General features: G+C 47.2%; 1 long non-coding RNA gene across 1 annotated transcript in view; it reads left to right on the forward strand.

The window, feature by feature from the left end:
* Positions 1-4,886, forward strand: part of LOC149122590 (uncharacterized) — a 128,700-nt gene extending 123,814 nt beyond the window's left edge. The window contains exon 4 of the long non-coding RNA XR_016218965.1: positions 2,863-4,886. This is a non-coding gene — a long non-coding RNA (uncharacterized LOC149122590). The remainder of the gene's footprint in view (positions 1-2,862) is intronic.
* Positions 4,887-14,242: the final 9,356 nt, after the last annotated feature.

Here is a 14,242-nt window from a genome sequence, read left to right on the forward strand (position 1 = left end):
TAATGAAGCCAGCAACGAACCCTCCTATTAACTTGCTGTCCAGGTGTCAGAGGAAACATGAAATGAAGACACGTCCCCAGCTTACCAATGTCACCACCTCTTCCTTTGCACACCATGGGAAGCCCTGATCACGTTCATTAGGGAGCTAGTTGCAGAGCATGTATCAAAGGGAGAGGATAGAAGTGAAGAGAAACAATTATGTTTAACAAACGGACTAAAACAATTATGCAGCCACCCACTGAGTACAGAGCTTTGAGCTCTGCTTCACAGGGGATCTGAAGGAACCAGCTGAGAGACTGTACTGCAGCAGAGGTGGGCACTCCTTCATGAGACGAGTCAGCTGACATCGTGGCATGGAGTCTAAAAGGTGCTGTCCTATCAGTGCTCCTATGAAGCTACAGTGCATCTCCGTCATTTTCAGAAACCCCATAATAGTCATTTGAAAGCCCTGCCTTTGATCATCTTGGGACACTCGGTCACATTTGTCATGATTTGTGACTATCCAGCGTCTTGGCGAACAACTCTTCCCACCTTTGACGAATTGCCCCCTTTTACTTTGCCCTCCTAAAGCAGTAGTCAGAAATGCCCTTTCCTACCCCACCTTGCAAATGAAGGCATTGACCTAGGCTCTGTCTGTCAATCAGAGACTCCCCCACCTGGCTTTGATGGGGAGAGGAGGATGCAGGGACCTTGTAGATCTGTTTCTAGGAAGGTTGGAGGCGAAGGGTGGGGCCTTCCAGCAGCCGTGGCCATGGGCCTCTCCAAACCCTTGGCCATGGTGCTGCTTCGGTGTCTTCCTGCAGCAGCCCTGTTGTGTGCTGCCAGCCCAGCCCTGAGGCCTGACTTTGGCCCTCCTGGAGATGCTTCAAGGGCCCTGAACCTCCTTAGTATAGTCTTTTCCTTCCCAGGCTAGTTAGAACATTGATCGACATACATTGCCTTTCACAACACAGGTGACAGGAAAAGAACATAGATGTGCCTTGGAAAACAGTGACATATATTAAAATCCATGGTAGCACTTACAGCACCACCACAGCATCACATGACATCACATTGACCAGCATGCTGGTCAATGACAGACCACACATATGACAGTGGTCTCATAGGACCATACTGGAGCTGAGAAGCCGTGTCTGTTGACATCCTAGCCGTCATATTGTTGGTGTTTGTAGTGATGCTGGTGTCAACAAACCTACTACACTGTCTGCCATATAACAGTGTAACAGTACAATTATGTACAGTACGTGATACGTGAAAGTGATCATCAATGACTGTGTTACCATTTATGTGTTGACTGTTCTAGACATTGTGTTGTTATTTTAGAGTGTACTCTTCTAGTTATTAAACAGTGCACTGTAAGACAGTGAGCCACGTAACGCTGGCAGAAACCTCCAACATCTCATGGGTCTCCTGTCGACTGACTGCATCAATGACTGACCTATGCCGTCCATTTTGTGTAAGCCTGCTCTGTGCTGTTCAGTCAATGACAGAATCACCTTAAGCTGCATTTCGCAGAGCATGTCCCCAAGTACATGACTGTACTTGGCTTTTACAGGTAAAGAAGCATCAAGTCTGCAAATAAATGGACGCTCTCCAGCCTGCTGAATGTTTGGCGACTGGCAAAGTCTTACATGGATCATAGAACAAATGGCATAGGTGATCCTTCCTGGCCACATGACGGATGTCTTGCCAGGATAAAGAAAATGGATTTCTAAAAGTAGGAACTCACTGAAGCAGTCCCTGTAACCTGTGCTCTTACCTTCGACACCGGTCCTTTTAGAGAGAAGACAGTAGGAGAGAGCTGATTGGTAGTCAGCCTGAGGGTTACAGAAGCCTTCAATTTAGTATAAATTTCAGTGTAGAAATGAACCAGGAGGGACAGCGTGTGGAAGAGACAGATACGTGTCGAGGTCTGTGCCCTCCAGCTAACCAGCCCATAAATTACAACATCCAGGGATGAGAGTTTGGCACAGTGGTTAAAATGCTACATCCCACATTGGAATGTCGGGTTGAGCCCTGCTCTACTCACGATCCCAGCTTTCTGCTAATGTGCACCCCGGAAGGCAGCAGGTGACAGCTCAAATAGTTCAACCTCTGCCACCCAGGTGGGAGACCTAGACGGACTTCTCAGCTCCTGACTTTGGCCTGGCCCAGTCCTGTGGGTTGTGGATATTTGGCAAGTGAACCAAATGTGTGGGAGATGTCTCTTTCTTTCTCTGTCTGTCTGTGTGTTTCTCTGCCTTTCAAATGAATAAATAAATATTTCTAAAAATCACAACCTTATTCTACATGCAAGGAGCATAATATAGAATGAAATGATTGGATAGGATTCCCTAAACCAAATGTCCTTTCTACAGTGTCTTTTTAAATTCATTTATTTTTATTTATTTGAGAGGTAGAGTTATAGACAGTGAGAGGGAGAGACAGAGAGAAAGGTCTTTCGCCTGTTGGTTCATTCCCCAAATGGCCGCAATGGCCGGAACTGCACTGATCCGAAGCCAGGAGTCAGGTGCTTCTTCCTGGTCTCCCATGTGGGTGCAGGGCCCAAGGGCTTGGACCATCTTCTACTGCTTTCCCAGGCTATAACAGAGAGCTGGATCGGAAGAGGAGCATCCAGGACCAGAACTGGTACTCATATGGGGTGCTGGTGCTGCAGGCCCAGAATTAACCTACTCTGCCACGGCGCCGACCCCTCTACAGTATCTTTTTAAACAATATACAGCACCAACTGCAACCTGTCTAAGCAATTATTTTATTATCTTTTGCCACATGTTGCCAATCCCAGTTTGCAAGTGAGTAGTGGTGATTTTTTAAGCAGGCATATCCTTGGCACCATAATAAATTCCCTTCAAATTAATTTAGGGATTCTATGCCAGGCAAGCTCTCTCTGGTCCAAGGAAGTTCCAGTTGCCTCAAAAGATCAGAGCCCGGTGCAGAAAGACCTAGAGACGTGGCTCAACGTTGGCTGCCATTCAGGTAGGCTCTCAAATGGCTGCTGGCTCTGGTGAGGAACTGTCTTGGGGCCACCCTCAGCGCAGGTGCCTGCCTGGCTCTAATGCTTGGTGGTTGCTGTGAGTCAGCACCATCATCACTTCCTTCTATGCACCTGCTGCTGTGACGGCTCTTCTCTCTCATCTCCAGGATTCTCTCGCAGGCATAGCTTCTGCTTACTCATAGCCACTGTTGCTTCCTAGCCCCAGTCTTTTGTTTGCAGCTTCTGCCTCCACTTCTGGCTGTAGCTGCTAACTGCAGAGACTGTCTTCACATTTCTCACAGAGGGCTGCACTGCCTTTGTTTAGTCACTCTGCATGGCAGCCCCTATGAGGCGGAGCTCCCTTGTGGCCCCTTCAGAATGCTGATTTGGGCGGATTCAGGCTCTGCAGGTATGCAGACGTAATGACGTGCCTCGCTCCATCTGGCTGGTGCCCCTCCGGTGTCCCATACTGAAGCACCCCTCACAAATGCCTGCTCGTGCTGTCTTCCCCAGCTCCTCCTCGTCTAGTAGAGCACTAAAATGAGATGAGCTGCTGACTTATGAATGTGCTGAACTTACAAACAGCAAGTTGTACAGAGACCATCTATACTGTAGACTGTGTTTACCGAAGACGGCTGCACCCATGCATTGCCTCCCACACTCTCTCCTTAGAATGAGGTGTTGACACCACAGGTGCATGGTCCTTCCCATTGCGTCCACATGGGCCTGTGACTCAAGGCTGAGCCAGGAAAAGGCAGATGGCTCCCACCTGTCTCCTTAGGGAAGGAAACACAGAGTCCTGTTTTGGTTTTATATCTAAGCTATGTTGGTTTTATGTTTTAAGCTATGTTGGTTTTAGTTTGGTTTTATGCCTAAGCTATGTCCAGCCACAAAGCTGAGGAGAAAGGTCCTGTGGAGGTGTTTCAATCCTGCTCCAGCTGAAGGCCCAGGAGACAGCCAGAATGAACCAGCAGACAAGAGTGAGAGTCTCCACATGACTCCAGCTCCGGGCCCTGAACTGCTAACACCAAGGGGAGCAGAGACCAACTCTTCCCACTTAGCTGGATAAAAATTTAAAGATTTAAGAGAACAACAGAAAAATGAAAATGAAAGCCAACTTCATGTTAAGCCATCAGGTTGGGGGTGCCTTGTTGCACAGCATGGATACCTAGAACCCTCCCTCGCCACCTCCTCTGTGATCTTAGGCCATCAGTAAATCCCTCTTTCCTATATCCTCACCCTCAGCCTTCCTACCAGTTTCTTCACGTTAGCCTTTCAATGTGCTCTGGCAACTTCAAACCTAGAAGAGAAAAAAATCCTGTCCAACAAGATTCTGCTTTGGCTCTTGCCCACTGCTGCTTCCTCTCACTTCACACTTGCTGAAATAATCAGTCATCTACTTAACATTGCCATCCCCAGCTTCCCGTGCACTACTGTGTTTTCCTGAACAAGCATCTGCCCTCTCCCCAGCTAGCTCCTTATTGCAAAATCAGTGGGCCCCTTGATATCTATCTTCTTCATCAAATACCACAAGTCTCACTATGGGATGTTGTCTGCCCATTCACTCCACTACTTCTTAAAAGCCTACGATTTTCAACACACTGATGACTCTGCAATGGAGGAAACAGAGAAGGAAATAATTACAGAAAACCTTCCAGGTACAGTGGTATTGCAGGAAAACAGAATTTCGACACACAGAATCGTAAAGGTCAAAGTGACTTCTATTAGAGATTTGTGAATGGGACAGCATTCTGTCTATGAAACAGGAAGTTGCTCGGATGAGCTGAGCAGAGAGAGTGAGATCTGTAGGCAGAAAAGGCTGAAGAGAGCAAACACGGGGAGCAAAAAGTGGATCAGCTCTTCTGTATATTAAGATAATCGAAAATGAATCTTGATGTGAATGGAAGGGGAGAGGGAGTGGGAAAGGGGAGGGTTGTGGGTGGGAGGGACGGTATGGGGGGGGAAGCCATTGTAATCTATGAGTCGTACTTTGGAAATTTATATTCATTAAATAAAAGATTAAAAAAAAAAAAGTGGATCAGCTGTTTCCAACTTGCTTTCCCTGCAGGACTAAAGCCAAGGAGACTTCCTTCTCATGCAGGCTCGGTTTACTGGGCCCTTTTGGATTGACTGCAGTGATTTTGACCGGTTGTTTTCTTTTGAAAACTGATCAGTTTCTGTGATTGGTTTGATTATGTGGCACCGAGCACGAGTGACTCCATTCTGGTTCAGTTTGGTCTGCTGGGGCCAAGGGCAGGAATGCAGTCCAGAGTGGCCTCCAGTGAATTTTATTTAACAACATTTTCACTTAGGATGACAAAGGAAACGTTTACCAGGGATGGGCAGCTGGCCCCTGTGATGCTCACTGCTGGCACCCGTGCCCTGTGTGGTCCCTCCCGTAGTCCCCTCAGCTGACCTGCACGCCCAGAAGGGCTATGCAGAAGTCATGTCCTGTGGCTTTGCGACTAGATCCTAAAACACATTGCAGCTTGCTGCTTTGGCCTCTGGGGCAGCCAGCTCCATGTGGCGAGATCACTCCTTGGTGAGGTCCACACAGAGAGGCACCAAGACCTTCTACCAGCATCTAGCAGCAGCCGTGGGAAGGCACCACCTCAGCAGGGGATCCACTTACCCCAATACATCTTCAGAAAGCTGCTGGCCCATCCAGCATCTGACCACACCTCATTAGAATTCCCAGAATTGGGGAACATGTTTGGCGTAGTGGTTAAAATGCCACTTAGGGTGCCAACATCCTGTATTGGAGTGTGTGGGTTCAAGTCCCAGCTCTGCTCCTATTACTAGCTTTCTGGTAAAGTGCACTCCTGGGGGAAGCACAGGTATTGACTCAAGTTTGGTCCCTGTCACACTGTGGGAGACCCAGATTGAGTTCCAGGCTCCCGGCTTGCGGAGTCTTAGTGCACCCGAACAAGGATGGACTGGGTCCGAAGAAAGGTAAATGCGCCACTCGCCCGTTCCCCAGACCCCCCCGCCCCAATCCCGGAGACAGTCAGATGCAAACGGCAATGGGGAGTCAAGTCAAGTAAGCAAGAACTCGGTTTATTGCATGCGTAGCAAAGCCTTTTAAAGCACAAGACCACAGGATTACTGGGGCAGGGCATAAGGACCAACCAATTACTTAAAAGGTCATTTTACGGGGCGATTTTCTACAGGACCAGCCACATGTCTGTACACTCGTCATCAGTTGTCGTCACCTCCCCTGATGCTGCGCAGGCAATTAGCTTTGGTGGTAGACATCTTTGGATACCACCCACCTTACCTCCTTTGGGCGCCATCTTTGAATTGCCACGTGTGCCTAATTTCCCCACACTGGCTTCAGTCTGGCCCAGCCCTGGCTATTGAAGGCATTTGAGGAATGAAACAGCACATGAAATCAATCAAAATCTCTCTCTCTAGCTCTCGCTCTCTGTGTTGTGTCTGTGTGTCTACACTGAAAAATTGCTTAATTTTAACAAACATGACAGTTGTATTTTATTTTATTTATTATTTTTTTTTTTTTTGATAGGCAGAGTGGACAGTGAGAGAGAGAGACAGAGAGAAAGGTCTTCCTTTGCCGTTAGTTCACCCTCCAATGGCCGCCGCGGCTGGCACGCTATGGCCGGCGCACCGCGCTGATCCGATGGCAGGAGTCACGTGCTTCTCCTGGTCTCCCATGGGGTGCAGGGCCCAAGCACTTGGGCCATCCTCCACTGCACTCCCTGGCCACAGCAGAGAGCTGGCCTGGAAGAGGGGCAACCGGGACAGAATCCGGCGCCCCGACCGGGAGTAGAACCCGGTGTGCTGGCACCGCAAGGCGGAGGATTAGCCTAGTGAGCCACGGCACCGGCCAAAAGTTGTATATATTTATGGAGCATTATACACGATTTCAATATTATATATATATAAATAGTATGATGTTCAATCAGGGTAAATATATCTATCTCTTCAAACATTTAACATTTTTTAACATCCAAAATCCTATATTCTAATTTTTTGTTTGCTTGTTTCTTTTTCTTTTCTCTTTTTTTTTTTTGAAAGAGAGAGAAAGAAATACACATTGTGTTAACATTATCTGTAGTCACCCTCTGTGCAACAGAACTCCAGAACCTCTTACTCCTATCCAGCTGTAACTTCATACCTGTCAATCAACCTTTCCCTGTCCTCTTGCTCTCAGCCTCTGGTAACCACCGTTATACTCTTAACTGCTAAGAGATCACTCATGTGATACTTGTCTTTCTGTGCTTGGCTTATTTCCTTTAACATAATTCAATTCCAGTTCCATCCATGTTGTTGTGAATGATGAAATTTCATCCTTTTTTTTTTTTACTGCTGAGTGATATCCTATTGTGTATGTGTATTACATTTTCTTTATCCATTTATTAGTAGATGAACTCCTTCTGTCTTTCAAAATATATAAAATACATTTAAAAATTTTTTAATCCTGTAAACTATAAGAAATAATAAATGTTTGATGTTTTTGACTGTAGTATTTCAGGGACTCAATTATGCAGCCATAAAGAATTAATGCAGGAGGGCCGGCGCCACGGCTCACTAGGCTAATCCTCCGCCTTGCGGCGCCAGCACACCGGGTTCTAGTCCCGGTCGGGGCGCCGGATTCTGTCCCGGTTGCCCCTCTTCCAGGCCAGCTCTCTGCTGTGGCCAGGGAGTGCAGTGGAGGATGGCCCAAGTGCTTGGGCCCTGCACCCCAAGGGAGACCAGGATAAGTACCTGGCTCCTGCCATCGGATCAGCGTGATGCGCCGGCCGCAGCGCGCCGGCCGCGGTGGCCATTGGAGGGTGAACCAACGGCAAAAGGAAGACCTTTCTCTCCCTCTCTCTCTCACTGTCCACTCTGCCTGTCGGAAAAAAAAAAAGAATTAATGCAGGATCTTGGGCTCTACAGTCAGAAGAGCCCATATTTGGTTCCTATTCCATCACTCCCCAGGTATGGAGCACAGCTACATGTTAGCTTTCTCAGAACTTATTTTCCTCCTGTAGAAAAGCCAGTATGGATGCCTCCAGAGGGAGACTAATTCTAGAAGCGCCCTGCAAATGCCAAAATCCCAAGCCAGCTCAAGCCCCTTATATAAAGCGGCACAGTATTTACCTGTAATCTATGCACATCCTGCCTTATACTTTAAATCATCCCTAGATTACTTAGAATGCCTAACACAGTATAAACTCTATGTAAACAGTTATTGCACTGTGTTGTTGACAAGAGTCTATACATGTCTGGTGCAGATGAAATTTTTTTCTCCCAGTTTTTTAAAGGTTTATTTATTTGAAAAGCAGAAAGAGAGAGAGAGAGAGAGAGAGAGAGAAACACACACACACACACACACACACACATACAGAGCTTCCATCTGCTGGTTTATTCCCCAAATGGCCAGGGCTGAGCTAGGCCAAATCCAGGAGCCAGGATCTCCATCTAGGTCTTCCACATGGGTGGCAAGGACCCTAGTACTTGGACAATCATCTGCTACTTTAACAGACACATATACAGGGGACTGGATCAGAACTGGAGCAGCCAGGACTCAAACGGGTGCTCCTATTTGGGATGCTGGTGTCGCTGTTGGCAGCTTAAACCACTGTGCCACAACACCTGCCATTTTCAAATATTTCTGATCCGCAACTGATTGAATCCACAGATGTGGAACCCATAGATATGGGTGGCTGAGTTTATCCACTACCTAGGAGTGTTTTGAGGGTTAAATTAGGCAATGCAATTGGAGCACTAAGCACAGGGCCTGACAGGCTGTAAGCTTGCAGGAAATGCTAACCATCATATGATCATCATTCTACCTCTACCTGTTCAGATTTGCGTGTGGTTACCAAGACAGTCTTATAATGGCTGATGAACATAGTGGTAGTAATGAAGAGCCCACCGAGACTCACCAGAATGGCTTCAAGATTATTTTAAACTTGAGACATTTGAATACAGCAGATGCAGAAAAAAGCCCTTTTTTTTTTTAAGCTCTCCTTCTCTGACTAAAGGCAGAGACTTCCAAGAATAAACCTATCCTGGGAAGCTTTCAGTCGGGAAGCAGCCTGACCACTAGCCCCACAATGAAGAATCACACACACGTTTTCAAAATCTGTCCACCTTCCATTTGTTCTCCTAGAAGACATTTGTTTCCCATACACCCTGTCTCCCCCTCTGCTCCCGGTTAAACTGATACAGAAGCCTCACGGAGCGTTACTGAACATGCCCACGTGGGAGTGAGTGAGTGAGTGAATGCTGTCTTTCCTCCTGGTATTCTGCTGTTGGTTAATCTGCAGGTCCTAGGGATCCCGATTGGAAATGTTTTCCTCCCAATACCAATACTCAAGGAGGCCCACAGATGTCGAAATAAATTAAAAACAATGAAGGACCAGCACTGTCGACTTGGATTCAGATAAGCCTATTCTCTCTCTGTTGTGGGGACAGAATTCTGTAATTTCTTTTGGGGGTTGGGCAGTATCTTCAGCAGCCCTGGATAAGAAATGTCACACACTGTTGGCTTGAGCCAACAGAAACTGGCTGCTATGAACAAGAAAATCTCTTTAAAAGACTCTTCGGAGCCAGCTTCAGTCTGCTGCCTTCTCTTATCTGTGATCATTGATTAGCCCCTCTGGCACCCAATTTGGTCTTCCTCCTGGATTAAAGCTTTCTGAATGCCCCTAATTACCCTTTGCAAATGATACATTTCATGTTAGCATCCTGTGTAGAAACCCAGAACAATCTGTTCAAGTAAGGACTATGATTCTCATCCACCCAGCATAGCAGTCAGTCTTTCTTGCTCCATTCTCCACTCTAGATAGTCCTAAGGACGCCTACGTGACCAACCTACGCAAGCCCCTGGCATCTGCCCTGGCTGTTGTCAATCTACTGTTGCTGACCAGGAGACAATGAGATCTCAGGTGACAGTGGCCTTGGCTCCTGCTGTGGTCACATGGCCTTCCTAAGGGGTCTCCAGCCCTCCAGCTCATCTCCCCCTGACAACAGGTCTGAGTTGCGATCTCAGGGCAGAAGGGCCTGGGGCTTGTGCTGTGCCCTCTGCATTCCAGGTCTTTGCTGCAGGATATTGACTTGTGGGTGCTGTGGCCATGTCCCGTGAGCTCCCACTGCTGCAGTCTGACCCCTGCTGTGAAGTCCTCCTGTTCAGTGGCTTCCTCATCCCATCTCCATTCCTGAGTCTTTCCTATCTGGGCACACCACAGGCAGGCCTTGTGGAGCCTGGACCTCTGCCTCCCACCCAGCCAGCCACCACCTGGAGCCATCTCTACTCAAAGGCATGCAGCTTATTGGCTCAGCTTCAGTGATGGAAAAAGGACCAGCATCCATCAGGCCTAGCACTCAAAATATTCAAGGGAAAGGGCTGGAGCTGTGGTGTAGTGGGCTAAGCCCCAACCTGTGGCACTAGCATCCCATATGGGCACTGGTTCAAGTCCCGGCTGCTCCACTTCCTATCCAGCTCTCTGTGAATGCACCTAATGGGAGCGCAGTGGGGGATGGCCTGAGTGCTTGGGCCCCTGCACCCATGTGGGAGACCCAGAAGAAGCTCCTGGCTCCTGGCTTCAGATTGGCCCAGCTCTGGTCATTGCTGCCATTTGGGGAGTGAACCAGAGGATGGAAGACCTCTCTTCTTTCTGTCTCTCCTTCTCTGTATCTACAGCTCTGCCTCTCAAATAAATAAATAAATTTTTAAAGATTTATTTTATTTATTTGAAAGACAGAGCTACAGGGAGAGGAGAGAGAGAGAGAGAGAGAGAGAGAGAGAGAGAGATAGGGGTCTTCCATCCGCTGGTTCACTCCCCAGATGGCCGTAACGGTCAGAGCTGTGCCGATCTGAAGCCAGGAGCCAGGCACCTCCTCCCGGTCTCCCATGAGGGTACAGGGGCCCAAGCACTTGGGCCATCTTCCACTGCTTTCCCAGACCACAGCAGAGAGCTGGATCGGAAGAGGAGCAGCCAGGACTAGAACTGGCGCCCATATGGGATGCCGGTGCTTCAGGCCAGCGCTTTAACCTGCTGCGCCACAGCGCCAGCCCCATAAATAAATAATTTTTAAACAGATTTGAATGAAGACCCTTTTCCTAGCTACAGATTTAAAAAAAAAAAAAACTCAACTTTGAGACTCAAAGATGATCAATGACTACTTTGATTTCAGTGGTAACTGCTCTCTTTACTGAGCCTTACAATTTGACTGGAGGAATATAAGCCTACATGGGAATGTAATTTCACAACAACTTGAAAATACATCGACTTCGTGTTTGAAAAAGGTAAAACCCACAGTCTATCTTAGACAAGCAGATTTTTTTTTCTGTTTCCATTTGTGAGCTTCTGTTCCGGTTCTGTAACATTTCCCACTCACTTCCTATACCCTATAATTACCATGTACTCCTATGTTTGCTTTTTGTTTTGAATCAAATGTACAGAGTTTAAAAGGAATTATAATTAAGAATACTTCTGGAAGGAGTTCTCATGCAAATCTATCACATTCATTCATCAACTCACGAAAGAACTTTTACTTAAAATCACAGGAGGAAATCTCAGGAGGGCACGGAGCTGGTCTTCTTCGATACTGCTTGTCTCTCTGGCCTCCCACAGTGCCTTGCAGTACCTGGCCCAGAGCAGGCTTCAATACATATTTGCTGAATGAATGGATAAGTGAGGGTTCAGAAACCATACTTTTAGCCTCACAAATCTGTATACAATGCTAATTTTAATTTAAGGAAATTTTGTTTATATTTTTAAAGATTTATTTATTTATTTATTTGAAAGGCAGAGTTATATACAGAGGGAAGGAGAGACAGAGAGAGAGAGAGAGAGGTCTTCCATCCGCTGGTTCACTCCCCAATTGGCCGCAACAGCTGGAGCTGCGCAGATCCGAAGCCAGGAGCCAGGAATTTCCTCCAGGTCTCCCACGCGGGTGCCGGGGCCCAAGGACTTGGGCCAACTTCTACTGCTTTTGGAGCAGCCACGTCTTGAACTGGCGTCCATATGGGATGCTGGCACTGCAGGCAGCGGCTTTACCTGCTACACCACAGCGCCAGCCCCAGGAAACAGTTTTTTGAAAGTAATTACTGGGGGTGGTATTTGGAGCAGTGGCTTAGGTTAGTGCCTGGGACACCTGTGTCCCATATCAGAGTCCTGGCTCCTCTGCTTCCCATCCAGCCTCCTGCTAATGTGCATCTGGGGAGGCAGCAGGTGATGGCTTGAGTATCTGAGGCCCCGTCTCCCACAGATGAGGCCCATATGGAGTTCTGAACTCTTGGCTTTGGTCTGACCCAGCCCTGGTTATTGCAGACATTTGAGGAGTAAAATAGCCAATGGAAGATCTCTGTTAGTCTCTCTATCCCTACCATTTGAATAAAATAAAAATAAATTAATAAGAATTAAAGAAAAAGGAAGTATTGAGGTGTATATGTATGTATCTATGTATAAAATCACTATGGTAATAGATGCCCTAATCCTGCTGGGTCTGTCAACCTGAAATCCACTGAGAAAGGTTCCTAGGAGCTGAAGGGACTATGCAAAAGAGCAACCATGAGTTAATTTAGGAGATAATGCTGCAGCACATGCCTGTGTCTCACCATCTTCTGAGAAAGAAGAACCAAGCAAGAATTTAAAATTGAAGAAAGACTCACCAAGGGTAGTCAGAGACATACATTTTAGCCACTATCTTATCACTATCAGTCCTATGTCTTTTGTGAACACATAACCTCTAATGAGAGGTTATCAATAAAATAACAAGATTGGAATGACGCCAGAAAGCTACCAAAACAGCACTTCTCAACTAAGAGCAATGAAACCTTCTTTTCAAATGAAACTCAACCAAACAAGAGAATGAGGAAGCAATCACAGACTGGGAGAAAATACTTAGCACACACAAATCTGATGCAGAGCCGGCACTGTGGTGCAGCGAGTTAAGATGACACTGCTTGGCACACAGGCATCCTACATCAGCGCACCAGTTCAAATCCTGGCTACTCTGCTTTCAATCCAGCTCCCTGCTAATGTGCCTGGGAAGATTCTCTCCTCTCTCTCCTCTCTCTCTCTCTCTCTCTTTCTGTCTCTCTCTCTCTTTCACTCACTCTGCTTTTCAAATAAATAAATAACTCTTTTTAAAAACAAGTCCACAATTCTGATGAAGAGTTGGTGCCCAAAATATACAAATAACTCTTTTTAAAAAAGAAAACTATTTATTTATTTGAAAGGCAGAGTAACAGAGAGGCAGAGGCAGAAAGAGAGAGAGAGAGAGAGAGAGAGAGATAAGTCTTCCATCTGTTGGTTCACTCCCCAGATGGCCACAACAGCCAGAGCTGCGCCCATCCGAAGCCAGGAGCCAGGAGCTTCTTCTGGGTCTCCCACACGGATGCAGAGGCCCAAGAACTTGGGCCATCTTCTGCTGCTTTCCCAGGCCATAGCAGAGAGCTGGATTAGAAGTGGAGCAGCCGGGACTCAAACTGGCCCTCATATGGGATGTCGACACTGTAGGCAGTGGCTTTACCCACTAAGCCACAGCACCAGCCCTCACAAAGAACTCTTAAAACTCAACATTAACCAAACAAGCAACCCAATTTAAAAATGGGCAAAAGACTTCAATACTTCACCTAAGAAGATGGCAAATAAGCATGAGAAAAGGTGCTCCATGTCCTACGTCATCAAACAAAAATTAAGACAACACTGAGGTGCTACTCCACACACACCGAAATGGTCAGACTCTAAAACTCTGATGACACCTAACACTGCTTAGGATGTGCAGCAACAGGAAGGCTCAAGAAAAAGGATACAGCTGCTTTTGAAAACAGTTTGGCAGTTTCTTTTTTTAAAGCTTTATTTATTTGAAAAGCAGAGTAACACAGAGAAAGACACACACACACAGAGAGACAGAGACAGAGAGAGCGCTTCCATCTGTTGGTTTATTCCCCACGTGATGCAACAGCCAAGGCTGGGTCAGGCTGAAGTCAGGAGCCAGGAACTCCACTGGGTCTTCCACAAGCGTTGCAGGAACCTAAGTATGTGGACCATCATCCATGGTCTCCCAGCTGGAAGGAAGCTGGATCAGGAGCACAGGGGCTGCCGCTGTGGCATAGCAAGTAAGCTGCCTGCAGTGCCGGCATCCCATATGGGCACTAGTCTGAGTCCCGGCTGCTCCACTTCAGATCCAGCTCTCTGCTATGGCCTGGGAAAGTAGTAGAAGATGGCCCAACTCCTTGGGCCCCTGTACCTGTGTGGGGAACCTGGAAGAGCTCCTGGCACCTTGCCCAGCTCCAGCCGTTGCAGCCAT

This window comes from Oryctolagus cuniculus, chromosome 13 (assembly GCF_051225735.1).
Source record: "Oryctolagus cuniculus isolate XC-2025 breed Fujian yellow rabbit chromosome 13, ASM5122573v1, whole genome shotgun sequence".
NCBI classification, from domain to species: domain Eukaryota; kingdom Metazoa; phylum Chordata; class Mammalia; order Lagomorpha; family Leporidae; genus Oryctolagus; species Oryctolagus cuniculus.